A 14,429-nucleotide genomic window follows, 5' to 3' on the forward strand; every position below is an offset into this window, starting at 1 on the left:
TTTTTTTTATCCCACAGTTGCTTTCTAGGGGACTGAGCTCTAGAGTAGGACCCACATGTGAAGGTGGTTCAGCACAGGGTTAAGAACCAGACTCTCACACACCTGGGTGGCTCAGTCAGTTAAATGTCTGACTTGATTTTGGCTCAGGTCATGATCTCACGGTCTGTGAGTTCGAGCCCTCAGTGGGGCTCTGTGCTGACAGTGCGGCGCCTGCTTGGGATTCTCTGTCTCCCTCTCTCTCTGCCCCTTCCCTGCTTGCATTTTCTCTCTTTCTCTCTCTGTCAAAAATAAATACACATGACAACAACAACAAAAAAGAACCATACCCACAAGACTGCTGTTGACCAGGCAAGTCCCTCTGTGCCTCAGTGCCCTCATCTGTAAAATGGGGATAGTAACAGTTCCAGCCTCCCAGTGTTTGTGGGAGAACCAATGACCTAATGCATGTATCTGGTTCTCAGGAAGTGGTTGGATGGATGATCCTGACTTCATCCTCTCACCTGGTGAGCCTGAGAGGTGGCCAGGACACAGAGCTCCCTGTCTATCTAGTGCTGCATCCCAGATGACATCGGTAGAGTTGCCCTTCAGCCTGCAGACAGCATCTTTGACCTTAGCGTCAGTCTTGGCTGGATGGAGAATGGCAGACTCATTGCATGAGGGAGGTCTTCAGCGAAGCATATAAACAAGGGAGCATCCAAACAGTCTGGCACCAGCTCCCACATCGAGGAAGCTGGAGAGAGGAATGGAGGCAGGGGAACTGGAAGAAGAGGTATTCCAGGAGGTGAGACAGCCTGCTGCCTTGTCTTCCCATGGGCATGGGAAGCCAGAAGCTTCTGGACTTGCTCTGCCTGCACCTGGTGGATTTCTGGAAAAGCTAGGGCTGACCTTTTGAGGGAGACCATGGTGTGGTACTAGCTGCAGGACAGGGTAGATCCTATTCCTAGGGGAATTGGCACCCAGTTACCACTCGGTAGCCACCCCAGCTTGGACACGGATTTGACTTTCCTTGGCCTCAGTGTCTACACCTGAAAAGTTATGGTGCCTGAGCCTCACCCCCAAGGGATTCTGATTCAGTCAGTGAGGAGTAGGGTGTGGAGAGAGGCTGAGACCCACAGCCTGGGTCCCCAAGGGCTGCCGTGGATAGTTTTGTGGGTTTGCCATGCAACCTGCACACAGAGTGGATGACGGTCACTGCACAGATCCAAGGTCTTTTGGTTACATCATCGTTGACACATGGTCTTACTGTTGTATTGTCCCTAAAGACTGTACCCCTTGTCCATCTTGCAGAGGACAGTGAGCAGGACTCTTTTCCTGAACTTTGGATGAAGATGTAATAATCGTGATTTATTAATAATAAGACTAACATATGATCTCATAATTCTCACCATAACCCTGTAAGGTTCTTACAATTATTGTGTCTGTTTTATAGAGAGAGGAAACTGAGGCAGAGAGAGGTTATGGAACTTGCCTGAGTCTCTGGTGGGTCATCCAGTTCCCCTGTACCCTTGCCAAGTGCCACTCCAGCAGTCCTGCAGTCCCAAACAGGCTTCCACATACTGGACGGGACAGGGCTATCACCCAATGCTATCCCGATCGTGGGTGACCCTGTGCAAGGTCTCAGGCTTCTGTGGCCTCAATGGAGATGAAAACTCCTCTCTGCCTGCCCAAGAAGGTGCTTTGAGAATGGAGAAGGGCTGGCAGGTGGGCTATGACCATAATTATTGCCCCTTACCTCCTCCCAACTTCCCATCCCGGAGGAAGGGCGGGAGGTGGTTGAGGAGGGGAGATTGGAGGATCCTTCTCAGCATCATGTTTGCTTCCTGGAGCAGCCACTCTTTGTTTTACTTCCTTTGTTCCCCTTCCTCCTCCTGCTGGTGATGTGGTCACCTTCCCAGGAGATAATGCCCGTGTGGCTCTGTCCTGACAAGCCCTTTCGGCCCTATCTCTAATCTTCTCTGGGTTTAGGATTAATAGACTTTTTCCTCGTTTGGGATCAATAAGTACAGAGAGAGGGAGAAAAAAAAAAAGGAAGGAAAAAAGTCAGCAGGATTAAAAAAAAAAAAGAAAAAGGACTGATAAGAATCTGGTCCAGGTCGTAGAACCATGATGTTGCCAGTAGTATCTTTTAAGCTGGGGGTGGTGCCAGCAAGGGAAGGGTGGGCGTTTAGAAGGGGTCTTGTCTGCCAGGACTAGGAGCTGGAGTGGGGACTGGCTATGGGACAGAAGGAGCTGGGTGAAGTCACAGGCTTGTTGAGGGGCCCCGGGGACCCTCAGCCTCTGTCCACAGCAGGTTCCAGCCTGAATCTTGGCCCTGGAAGTCTCTTTGGGTCCTGAGCTGCCTATCCTGATGAGCTGCCACATGCCAGCAGACCCTTCTCTCCAGCAGCTGGTCCCCACCATGTGGGAGCAGGGTCCCCAAAGTGTCCCCTCTCCAGGCCTCCAGGATCCCTTGAGGGTGTGGACTCTTTAGCTGAGTTTGCCAACCTGGAATCCCAGAAGCCAAGGTCTTTCTCAGTATTTCACAAAGCCAAATGGAAATTACACATGTCCCCTTGATGAGGCTGCACGGGGAAAACAAAAATAGCACCTCGCTGCTTTTAGCAAGAATTATATCCACTCCGTGTGGCTAACACTGGTTGCTGCATGCCGATCTGCGCCTCTGATTAGCCTTTGATTAATAAAAAATGGGGAAGGGAATCAATTATTTATTTAATAACAGCAGTTTGTTTTAAAGGCAAAAACCTTTAAGGAAGCAGAGGACTTGGGGGTGGGAGGGAACCAAATGAGGGTCTCTGGCGACAGAAGTTTGGGAATGGAGGCTTTCCATGGTGGAGTTGCTGTTCTCCTGTGCCCAAGCTGGAGGCCCTGTCCCGCAGGGCTTTCCGGATGTGGGATGCAGCCTCGAGTGAGGGGAACCAGTGCAGCTGGGGTTCTTGAGTGCAGGGCACACAGAGGTCAGGGGGGTAGGGCACTGGTCTACTTTGGTCACTACAGGGCGGTGAGTGATCTAGGCTCATCCCCAGCTCCCGTCAGGATCTCTCTGTTACTTCTGGCCTTAATCTCTTGCGTGCCAACACCAGGAACGCCCTTGGAGCAAGGGCCTGAGCGCATGGCCCCTGCTCCCCAACTGTGGCTCTAATTCCTGGAGCACCTAGGGCAGCTCCCTCTGCCTGGTCCGCGCAGGGGGCCGCCCTGCCTGGCCCGCTCCTCTTGGCCTTATTCAGGCAGCCTTCTCCTTGCAGAGGGCACTTCTGCTGATCTTTGCATTTCGCAATCATAGCCATTCATCAAGGCCGAGATCGAAGGGCACCCTGTGCAGTCGCTCCCCAAGTCATCCCCTCAGGAGACAGCCTTTCTTCTTTGGAACATTCCCCGCACTTTGAATGTGTGCTCCTGTGGCAGTTCGGGAAAATGCTGCTTTGTATTTTATTTCTTTGTAGGTATTTTGAGGGAAGGGACTGCATCTCAGTCACCTTTGTAACTCCTGCCCAGAGTGTGTGCAATAACGGATGGAGCGGTGGATGCTATCTTTTGGGGAGACTGTATCCCATTTACATCTGGAATAGCTTTCTGATTAGAGAACACATCTTTAAAGGAAATGATAACAGCCTCTTTGAGGGATGCAGGGGAAATATACACCTTCCCACCTGTGATAACCAGATTAGGGCACATGGGTCACGAGTTTGACTTTTTATTTTCTGGAAGATAAGGAAGAAAAAAAAGTCAAGTGACACAGTGTTATTTTTTCTGACAAAAATGAACCTAGCCTTTTGTCAATGGAAATAACTGCCCTCCCTCCCTTGGCAATGATATTCAAACTCAGTTTTCTCATCTGTCAGTTGGGATAACAATTCCTGTCCCACTGTCCTCATAGAGCAGTTTCGAACCTCAGGGTAGAGAAAAGTGAAGAAAGAACTTTGCAAAAGAGAAAGTGCTATACACAGGGTGTGTATTATCTACTGAGGTAGTTATCGATTACCTAAAGTTATTGTCTTAGTGCATTTCTCTGAAAAGGGGGGCACTGTAGAATTGTTCAGGCGCCTGAGGTCTGTCTTTCTGTTTCCATTATCTGGATATCTCTTATGGAAGTTAAATTTCCCAGAATTATCTGGGTTGTTGCCATTATTTTCTTCTGAGCTTACTGGTGTGGGTGGCCACATGCAGCGTGAAGCCTTTCTGCAAGCTGGTTCGGTCACTCCGGATACCATGCCCTTGGCTTTAATCAGGGCTGGGGTCTGTAGGTCCAAGGCAGAACAACATGTGTACTTGTGCACAAATGTCTCCGTCACACTGTTGGAGTGCTTGGAGTCTTCTGAAATGTCTGCTTTCGTAGACATCATCCCATGAGTTCATCCCCGGTTCCCTGGATGGGAGTCGGGGCACCCCAGAGAGGGTGCCACATTTGCTGAGCTACAGAGAGCCAATTAGACCTCTGCCCCCAGCGTGGCAGGAGAGGACTTGGAGAATCAAGGGTTTCCATCACAGAGTTCATGTTTCTGCCCCCTGCCTCCCCAACCTCCCTAGTCACTGCCCCCTCTGGTAGGAGGGTGATCTGAGCGGGGGGCTTTCTGATTCAGAGAATAAGTCACCTGTAGTTCAAGGGGTGGCTTTAAGGAACATGGCCGTGTGGGACTCCCAAGCTCATAAACCAGATGAAGTAAAAGGCAACTATTCACATGCAGAGGATTCTTTCATTTCTAAAAAGGATTCCTTATAAGGCTCTTCTGATGAGCAAACATAGCACATTTCAATAGGATTCATTGGAAAGAAAGAAAGAAAGAAGACAAAAATGAAGGTAATAACAATTTGCCTTCACTATTTCAGGAGCACCTCCTGTGACAAGTGAGGCCCACCTGTTTCTCATCAAAGCGCCTGCACGTCCCTCTCCTGGAGAAAGTGGGGAGCTGCAGAGATGGGGGAAATTCGGAGGATTGGGATAGAGGTGTTGCCTTGATCACATCTGTCCTCTGAGTGAGGACACCTGTCATCTCCCTGTCGGGGGCAAGGAGTAGGAGAGGTCCTGGAGGCAGGGGCTTGGATTGGCCAGGTCCCCACTTTTTAGCTGCCCGTCCAGACCTGGCTCCACGGGGGTGGATGGTGGAGTCATTCCAAAGACAGATCTCTGACCCAACCAGGGCTGTGGACCTGGCCACTGGGTCCTGATGGATTTCTCCTCTCTCATTCGTTACTGACGGTCACCAGTGGGCTCCTGGCTTTGGCAATATTTACCTTATGGCATCAGAGCAGCGTTTCCCGTATTCACATAGTTAAATTAGTTAGCTGGATAGGAACCTCAGAGATGATAGATCTAGTTGTCAGTCGTGACTTGGTGCTAATGGCACTACAATTTGGTTACAGCCCTCGCCGTCATTAATCATCGGCCCCCAGCCGGCTGCATACGGGGTGCTGAGGACGGGAGGGTGGGGCTGGCTTGGGCAGAGATGTGCCCAGCACCCAGGCCGGGCCTCTCCCTCTTCCCCTGGACAGTGCTCAGGCTCAGTCACCGGGCAGGCTGCCGTCCCTCAGTTCCAACCGCCACCACGGCCACCAGCACTGCGCACCTCTATTTATTAGCATCATGCTACTTATGCTAATAGCAGACCGTACACTATTTCTGAGCATTAACATCTGCTCCAAGCAGCCGACTTTCACTTACAGAAACTGATTTCAGCTCAGTCAAGCAGATAAACAGAGAAATCAAAGCAGGTGGCTGAAAGTGAAGGAGGAATTCTCAATTCCTGCATTCAACCGATGAACTTCACTAAAGCCATAATTAATATTCAGATAACTATATTCCGACACATAGAATAAACAAGATCATTTAAAGGATGCAAAATACATCCCCAGGGCCAGAGGGGAAGGAATGGGAGGGGAAGAGAGGGAAGGGAAGGCAGAGGACTGAATATGAATGCAGACACTTCCACGCTGGCCTATTGTCTGCACAGTTTCAGCCTCGGAGGAGAAGAGAGGAGAGGAGAGGAGAGGAGACGAGCCTCTCAGAGCCCTGCACGCCGGCAGGAGCCAGGCCACTCGCAACACTTTATGAAACAAGGGGAGACTGAGGGGCAGCGGCGGGGAGGTAGAGCTGTCTACACAGCGGGCTGGCGGAAAGCTGCCCTCTGCCCTCCTCTCCTCTGGAAGCTGTCTGAAGGAGGGCCGACCCTGGGGCCCCAGCTGCCGGGCCTGCCTCCCTGCACCCGGGCCTTCTCCTTCTATGGAATGCCCTGCTGGCAATCCTTCCTGCCTACGATTTGCAATTCTAGAATTAAAAATAACATCTCTGTATGATTTGGACGAGGCAGAATCCAACTCTTGATATTCAAAGCTACAAGACAGTACATACCTTATTAGGTCAATTTACGTCATTTTGTTGTCTTGCCTGGTTGGTCATTTCAGAAGTGTTAAAATGAGACCAATGCCACTGTCTGGAACAAATTCTGAAGCCAATTGTTCCTGTTCTCCAAAACCAGCGGCCCCGTGGCTCTGAGGTTCAGACTTCCAACCAGCAGACAGTCCCCATGCAACTCGTAGGTGCATATGGCAAGATCCTCGCCCTGACTCACTTTACCCGGTTAGTAGAGAACAACAGTGGACTAACAGGAAAACTGAATGGAACCCATCACCTGGTGTGGTACACACTCCTGTGTGTGTGTGTGTGTGTGTGTGTGTGTGTGTGTGCACCTTTGTGGGCTACAGATAGAGTATTCATACCAGTGTGTTGTTTAAGGATGTATATAGGTACCATGAGCTCAAGGAGACAGTTATGTGCCCAGGATCCTGTGTGTGGGATCCACACCGGCCCTGAGCCCCACTGGAGGGTGAGCGACCACCAGGAATGGGGGAGGGGACCCTGAGGAGAAGCCCCCTCAAGTGTGCCCTGCTGTCACAGCGCTAGCTGAGCCAGACCTATCTGGACCCAAACTGGCCATGCTGAACGGAGAGCTGGATTCGTCCCTTGGTGAAAAGGCCCTTGCTAACTTTTGCTCTGCTCTGCTTTGGTTGCTTTAGCTGAGAGGGCCCTGTGGCTAAACACGACAACAAAGTGTTATTGATAACTTTAATTTCCACTTTGGGGAAACATTCATCTCCTTCCCCACGCCCCTGCACATATGTCCTGTTTATGTCCCCTCCTCTGAGAACGGTGTTGACAATGCTGGGAGCCCCGAGCTGTGTCCTGGGTGCTGTCAGTGCCCCTCTGGAACCACTTGCTTTGTGGTTAATTTCCCCTGATGCCTGGAATCTCTTTCCTTTCCTTTCCTTTCTTTTCCTTTCCTTTCCTTTCCTTTCCTTTTTTCTTTTCTTTCTTTCGTTTTTTGTTTTTTTTTTTTTGGTTTCCTTGGAAATGACTCTGAGTCACTGTGTTGGCAGCAATGGGGAGAAGTGGGAGGGTATTCCCTGGAGGGGTGTTAGGAGGGGTGGGGGGCAAACAGGCTTCCCCAGGGAGAGCTGAGGCCGCACAGGGCAGTGTGGCCTTGGGCTGAGGCTGGTGGTCTGCGGGAACCCCTGCAGAAGACAAGCTTTGGGGCCAAAGGCGGGTTCGACAATTGGGAACTCTCTCTTCCCCGGAGCTTGACTCTTCTACGGCTTTCCTGTCTGTCCACCCCTTCTCCAAGAGAACTGGCCAAGCGACAGCCTGAGCTAGGTGTCTCAGCTACAGGGCTATACCGGGCATGTCTTTCCTACACGTCTTTGCCTACTTCGAGTGTCACAATATCCGTGCGCAGTAAGTGAGGAAGGAGTTGCCATTTGCATTTGCAGAGGCTGAGATGGAGCCAGAGAGGCGTGACCCCCCTGAGACGGCGGTGTGAGTTGGTCAGTGGCAGAAGACAGGACCGAAGGTCCTCACCCCCAGCCCGGCAAGTCTGACGCGCTCTCCACCCCCCGCCCCCGCACACGACCTGCACATCTGCCTCACAGAGCCACAGGCTCATGCAGACGGCCTCGCGCTGCATGTCTCACAGACTCGTGCACACAAAGCTCCAAGGGCCTGGAGAACGACGAGGATGACACCTCCCGGCTGGCACGAGCTGTGTGCTGCTGGGGAAGGATCCCCGACTTGCCAGGGTGCTCTGGCTGACTGACTTCACAAGATTCACACGCACAGAGCCCGGGACAGACGTGACCTGACGTCACACCGTGCAGCTTAGCCGTCGCCGGCCCGGTGCCGCAGCAGGACTGGCTGGTGCACCTGGTCACCCATCCTCAGCCTGGTGGTGACACCCTCCTGGTCACTCTGTGCTCCCGGCCGCCCCGTCTCTTTCTCTCTCACATGTCCCTCTCCCTCCATTTCCTCCTCTTCTCCCCTCTCATCTCCTGCTGTATCACCACCTTGATGATTACGGTCATCTGAGTCTCCAAATTGTCATCTCCCAAACCAGACATATACTAGTTCTCAGAGTGGGAAGGAAAATTGAATTCAGACCCACATCCTTTGGAGTTCGGGAAATTTCGGCCAGGCTGGACTGAAGCGGGACTGTGTACACTCGGAAGACCTGGGCTGGTTGGCCAGGAATAGGGCTTCTATTCAAGAAAGGTCCCTGGGAAGTCCTTGGCAGGGGGTGGTCTTCTGCAAAAGGGTGACGCAACTGTGCCAACTGTGAGTGGCCTTTATCATTAAGGCAGGAAGAGTGGTTCCTGGTCAGTTCTATGTAAAATGACGTTGCTTCTCTGTCATGCGTCTGCAAAAGGACATGAAAATTGCCGTCTTTGGGGACCATTCGGTCTGATCTCTCCACCTTGACTCCCCGTGCACAGAATGACAGGAGCTCTTCCCCATTGGTTGATTGCGGGGATTGAGGGATGAACCTCAGAGGTGGTGACAGATGGAGAGTCAGAGAGTCCCCTTCCTTTGATTTCTCCGAATGGAAACTACAGAAAGTACACCATTTTATGTCACAACCAGGTTTAGGCCCATCATGGGAGAAAGCTCCTTCATTCAACCCCAGGTGCCACCGTTATGGATGTGCCTCATTCTGGGAGTGCCATGAGACTTCTCGTCCACCCAAGCATGCTCTGTGAGCCCACCTCCACGTGGCAGCTGCTCAGGTAGCTCTCCCATCTGGTGTCCCATAATTGCCTCACCCCACGCAGGTGTGTGAGGGGGCAGATGTCTACGCCCTGTGCCCCGAGGGCCTCAGGCTCTGAATCCAGAACTGGGTGAGACCACTCTATGGTTGAGGCTGCTCAGTACTCCTGGTGCCCTCTGCTGGCCACATCTGAAAACACAGGCGGCCTCTAGCCCGCGTCTGGGCGGGACTTTCGGGAGGTTTTCAGGACAGAGGGAGGATGGCTCTGGTCTCTCCCCATGTGCACCTCCAAGGTCCCCACTCTTTGTGCCCTATGCGTAGGGATATGGCCTCTTTTCCTTATCTCTCCATGGTGGAAGGACCTCCCAGAACCAGGCCTGGTTCTGGTCTTTGCAAGCTGTGTGGTCCTGTGCAAGGTGCCCAGCCTATGGATGGAATTTTGTTCCTACCCGTCCTTCAGAGCTCATTTCAAGTACCAGTTCTTACTTGTAATCTTTTCCACACAGGACCCCACCTACCGTGGAATGTCCACTTCACCTTCAGCAGCCCACGCCTGGGGCATCTTTCTCTTGCTCTCAACCTCTTGAAGGCAGAGACTCTTTCCTATCTTTTCTCTTTTTGAATCATGCCCAGCACCCACAAAGCTGTCTTTACACGGAAGAGGCACTCAACAAATACCTGTTGAAGTGATTTGTATTACAATGGCTGCCTTGGACTAGAGATTCCCTCAGGGGCCTCTCTGGCTCAGATTCTTTTTCATTCTAATTGTCCCTTGTGGGTTGGTCTCATCTCCCAGGTGAGACTTTAGGCCCTAGAGGGCAAGGTTTTGGGGAATAATAGTCCTGCTGCTTTACTGGATGCAGAAAGCAATTCTGATGTAGTAAAACACTTACACTTGTGACTCTCTCTCCCTCCCTCTCTCCCCCTCGTCCCTCAACCGGGACATTTTTAGGGCACAACAGGAAGACCAAGGCTGTGAAGAACATGCTAGGGCCCCACCCTTTCATTTCTACCCCTCCTCCTCTGTGTGTACCTCCTCTCATCAGCACCCCATCTCTGCCCCCCAGCATCTCCTGCCATTTCGCCCTGCACGCGGGCCGGTGGTGTCCCCTTGCAGCTTGTCCCACCGGTTCACCAGCCCCCTAAACTTCAGGCATGAGGGTGAGGCAATCCTTCTGTCTTGCCCTCCCTACGTGCCTCTTCTCCGAGGCTGCCCCAGCGCAGCAAACACGGCCTCCCGAAAACGACAGTAACAGCTAGCGGTTATTAATAGCTCACGATGTGCCAGGAGCCACGCTGAGAGCTTTGCACGTATTATCTCACGGAATGCTCCTAACAACTCTCAGCCTGCTCTATTATTATCTTTATTTTATAAAGAGAAAGCTGAGGTACAGAGAAGTGAAGCCACTTGCCTAAGGTCACACAGCTAGGGAGTGGGAGAGTCAGCATTTGGACCCGGTTAGATTCTAGAGCCTGTGGTTCATAACCCTCTCCTTCAGGCGTCTGGGATGTCTGGGTGGTGGACAAGGGCTAGGCGCCTCTCAGACAGATAGGCAGACACACACACACACACACACACACACACACACACAGAGCCCAGGCACTGTGCACATGAGAGCATTCCACACCTGCCCATGTCATGTTTCCCCATGCGCTTACATGAGTATGTGCCTTCACGATGCTCTCAGGGCCTTACTTTCTGCCATGAAGGAAAAAAGTTCCATGTCTGCATAACACAGTGGCCACTAGTTACTTGTGGCTAATGAACACTTGAAACATGGCTGTGAGACTGAGGAACTGAATCTTTAATTGCATTTAAATAACATGGATTTCAAGATACATATAAATAGGCACACGAGGCTGGCGGCTGCTGGGTTGGCCTTGTCGTGGGACGGTTGTGAGGACGAAGAGAGGTGGTGTGGCCTGGAGCAGAGCAGCGGCCGTCGTTGCTATCACTGCCGGCTCAGTGATGGTGTGAATGCGTTTCTGTGTGTGTCCTCTCCACATCTCCAAACGTCCTGCCATCCACTGCCCGCCCCCCTGCAGGGGCCTTTTGAAACCCACCCTCCTGACACTGGCCATGACACTGGCCTCCTGACACTGGCAGTGATGGTGATCCATGATGGTGAAGAGGAAGGAGGGTTTGGCTTTGGGTCTCCCAAGAGCAGTGTGGGTGGCCCTGAGGGCACGTTCTGTCTGCTCTCTCCCTTGCCCCAGCCCAGCCTCCCAAAGCCTCCCAGGTGCTTGCGTGAATCATTTCAGCTGCAATTTGTAAGTAAAACATCAGCTTATTTCGTTGTATGTTGCTTTTATTCGTTTTTTTTTTTTAACTTTAAAAGAGGGGGGAAAAAAAGCCCAGCAGCCTGCCTCAGGCATTTGGTGGTGGCTCTGGGGGCCAAACAGAGGTCCCTGCAGGGTGCTTCTCTCCTGGGGGTTCAGAGAACAGAGCTGGCAGGGTCAGGCTGGCGGGGGTGGTGGGGCAGGGGTGTGAGGCCACAAGGACGTGGGTGATAGGGCAGGCAGGGCGGGAGGCCTCAGCCACCGCAGAGCAGGGAGGAGGGAGCTGGGCGACCTACATCTCCGCTGTGAATCTGGCTGACTCACCCCTGGACAGTTCCCGCTCTCCCTCCTGGGCGGAATGCAACCTTGGCATCCTGGGAAAGCGATGCTGCAAGAAAGGGCAGGGTAGTGGCCCAGGCAAAAGCCGGAAGGATTGAAACTGCAGCACGAGGGATTTAGGCGGGAGCGTGGGAAGGACAGACCTGCCCTAAGCTGTGCGAGGTGGTAACGGGGCTTGGGGAGGGGAGGGTGCCCTGGATCCTGTCTCAGGCTTCATGCATGCCTGACCTCTTAGTGTGTACCACACTGTCTGCGACCTCATTGATGTTCAAGACCACGCTGGGGAAGAACAGTAATCACACCTGTGAAGTCCTGTTTAATTCGTTCTCACATAAAGGGCTTTAAATACCACGATACAAGGATGCCTCCCACATTTAGACCTCCAGCCCAGATCTTCACTCTGCTCCAGGGGACACATCCACCTGTCCACATGCACTTCTAACTGGCATCTCAACCCCTGCACAGCCAAAATGGGACGTTGATCTCCCATTCCCAAAACATGTTGCTTCCCAGTAAATGGTGCCACTCACCACCGAGAGGCTCAGAGCTTCCTAGGTCCCCCTCTTTCTCTCACTCCACATCCAGTCCATCGACAAGTCCTGGGACCCCATAGTTCCTGCACCTTCTCAGCACACCCTGATCACATACCCTTCACCTCTCCCCTGGCTGCCTACCTCCCACCTCGGCTCTTCTATCACAGCCAGAAAAATCTTTGTGAAATGTACATAACAGGATGTTACTTCCAGTATTTTTGCTACACTTAGAATGCAGTTCAGACCCTTTCTTGACCTGCCAAGCCTGACACAGCCCACCCCGCACCGCCTCCCTCCTCTCTTTCCCCATCACCTCATAATGCTCCTGTCACACTGGGCTTTCTCCTGTCCCTTGAACATGTGAAGCCTCTTCCTGCCTCAGGACATTTGTACCTGCTGCGCCCTCTGCCTGAAGAGCTCTCTCCCTCCATCTCTGTTTGATGTTTGGATCTCAGCTTCACTGTTAGTTCCTAAGGGAGACCTCCCTGTCACACAGTGTGGAGGAGCCCTTGTCACTCAGCGCCTCACCCATACACTTTAACCCTCAGTGTGGCACTTAACTATCAGGGCTTTAATTTTTATTTTAAATTTATCATTCAGCGTCTCCTCGGGAAGATGTAAGCTCCAGGGTAGCTGGGAGTTTATCTGCTTTGGTCACTGTTGTGTCTCCAGCAGCTAGACTCGTGCCTGGTGTGGAGCGGGTGATCGATAACTATTTGTGAATGAATGAATTATTTAATCCTGATGATGTTTGTCTGAGAAGGCTTTTTGCCTGGGGTAGAAGTGTGAGCTCATGCATGTGTTTCCTGGACTGGCTCTTGTGTACGAATTGCAAGACTAATTAAACTCATACATATTTGTGGAAATGCAAATATAATTTTATTTACCAATGACTGTAATAAAGGTAAATGCTCCTTACTTAAACAAACAATTCACTTTGGGAATAGAGCTGTAAACAGAAGCAATAAATACACACTCGTTATTGAGCGCTTACTGTGTATCCACTGAACTTCAGGAGATGGGTGCTCTGGTCCTCGGTCACCCTCCTCACACCCACGGAGGCTTACTCATTCCCGGAGAGGGGGCTCACCCACAGCTGGCACAGGACCCAACCAGGCACATGACCCTCGGGGCCACTGCTTGGCATCCTGGCTGTGCCACTTCCTCACTGTGTGGCCTGGGAAGTTACTTAAACTCTCTGTTCCCTTGTCTGAAAAACAGAGATAGATGCTGAACTTCCTCCAAGGGACTTGGGAGTATTAAATGAGATAGCACATTCGAATGCTTGCTGTCAGGTTGAACACAGGGTAAATGATAAAGACTTGTTAGGCATTCTTTTCTTGTTATTGTGATTATTACCATTATACAAGCCTATTCTAGGTGTTTCTACATGTTCCCATTTAATTGCTACAATAACCCATGGAGTCGGAGTCGTTATTCCTGATTTATAGGCTGAGAGCTCAGAGCTCGGGGACTAAGATGCTTGTGGTCACCATCCAGCTCTCAAGGATTGAACCTCAAGGTGCTTGGGACTCCAGCTCCAGTGCTCTCTGCATGGCACCACCACTGCCTCCCTTTGTTCTTGGGGAGAACCTGGAGCTAAGACAGCTTCTATCACGCCCCATAGTCATTTTGACCCATGGCCAAGCCTCAGTCACACTAAGTGGTCTATTTCTAGTTATCTCCAACCCCTACTGTGGTCTCTGAGTCACCCCTGAAATCGTCCCATGCTTGCCCCCACCCTGCACGAGTCCTTAATGCTTGTCCACCCTGGACTCTAAATCCAGCACTAACTTCACATCATGTGGTGCTAGACTGTGAAACAGGGAGCGTTCTTAGGGGTGATTATTCTTGTCTCCGTCCTCAGGTGAGAAAATGGAGATGCGGAGGAGCCCAGTGACTTACTCCAGGGGGCTCCTGGGCTAGAACCCAGGGGCCCACCTCCCTCTGAACCCTGGGAGCAGCCTGACCCGCCTCTCGGGACATAGGCATCTCCCTGGCCACCAAAGGGAGCAGGTGAGGACGCATGAGGGCATATCCCAAGTCAGGCTGCTGGTGGCCGATGGGGCTAGGTTGTGTTTTCATTACGCTTTGGGCACCGGTTTTCCCAGCTTTTCCTCTCGAGTCTGTTAGCCTCCCGGCAGGGGCTGTGGATCTCCCTCCACGTCTCACACGGCGTGCAGCCCAGGGCCCGGTGCACCGTAGGCAAGCAACAGCCCAGACTATGTTGCTGGGAGCTTCTGCACGGAGC

General features: G+C 52.0%; 1 protein-coding gene across 14 annotated transcripts in view; it reads right to left on the reverse strand.

The window, feature by feature from the left end:
* Positions 1 to 14,429, reverse strand: part of CELF4 (CUGBP Elav-like family member 4) — a 296,488-nt gene that overhangs the window by 259,788 nt on the left and 22,271 nt on the right. The gene's annotated exons all lie outside the window — the stretch shown is intronic.

The sequence above is a fragment of the Panthera tigris genome, chromosome D3 (assembly GCF_018350195.1).
Source record: "Panthera tigris isolate Pti1 chromosome D3, P.tigris_Pti1_mat1.1, whole genome shotgun sequence".
NCBI lineage: Eukaryota > Metazoa > Chordata > Mammalia > Carnivora > Felidae > Panthera > Panthera tigris.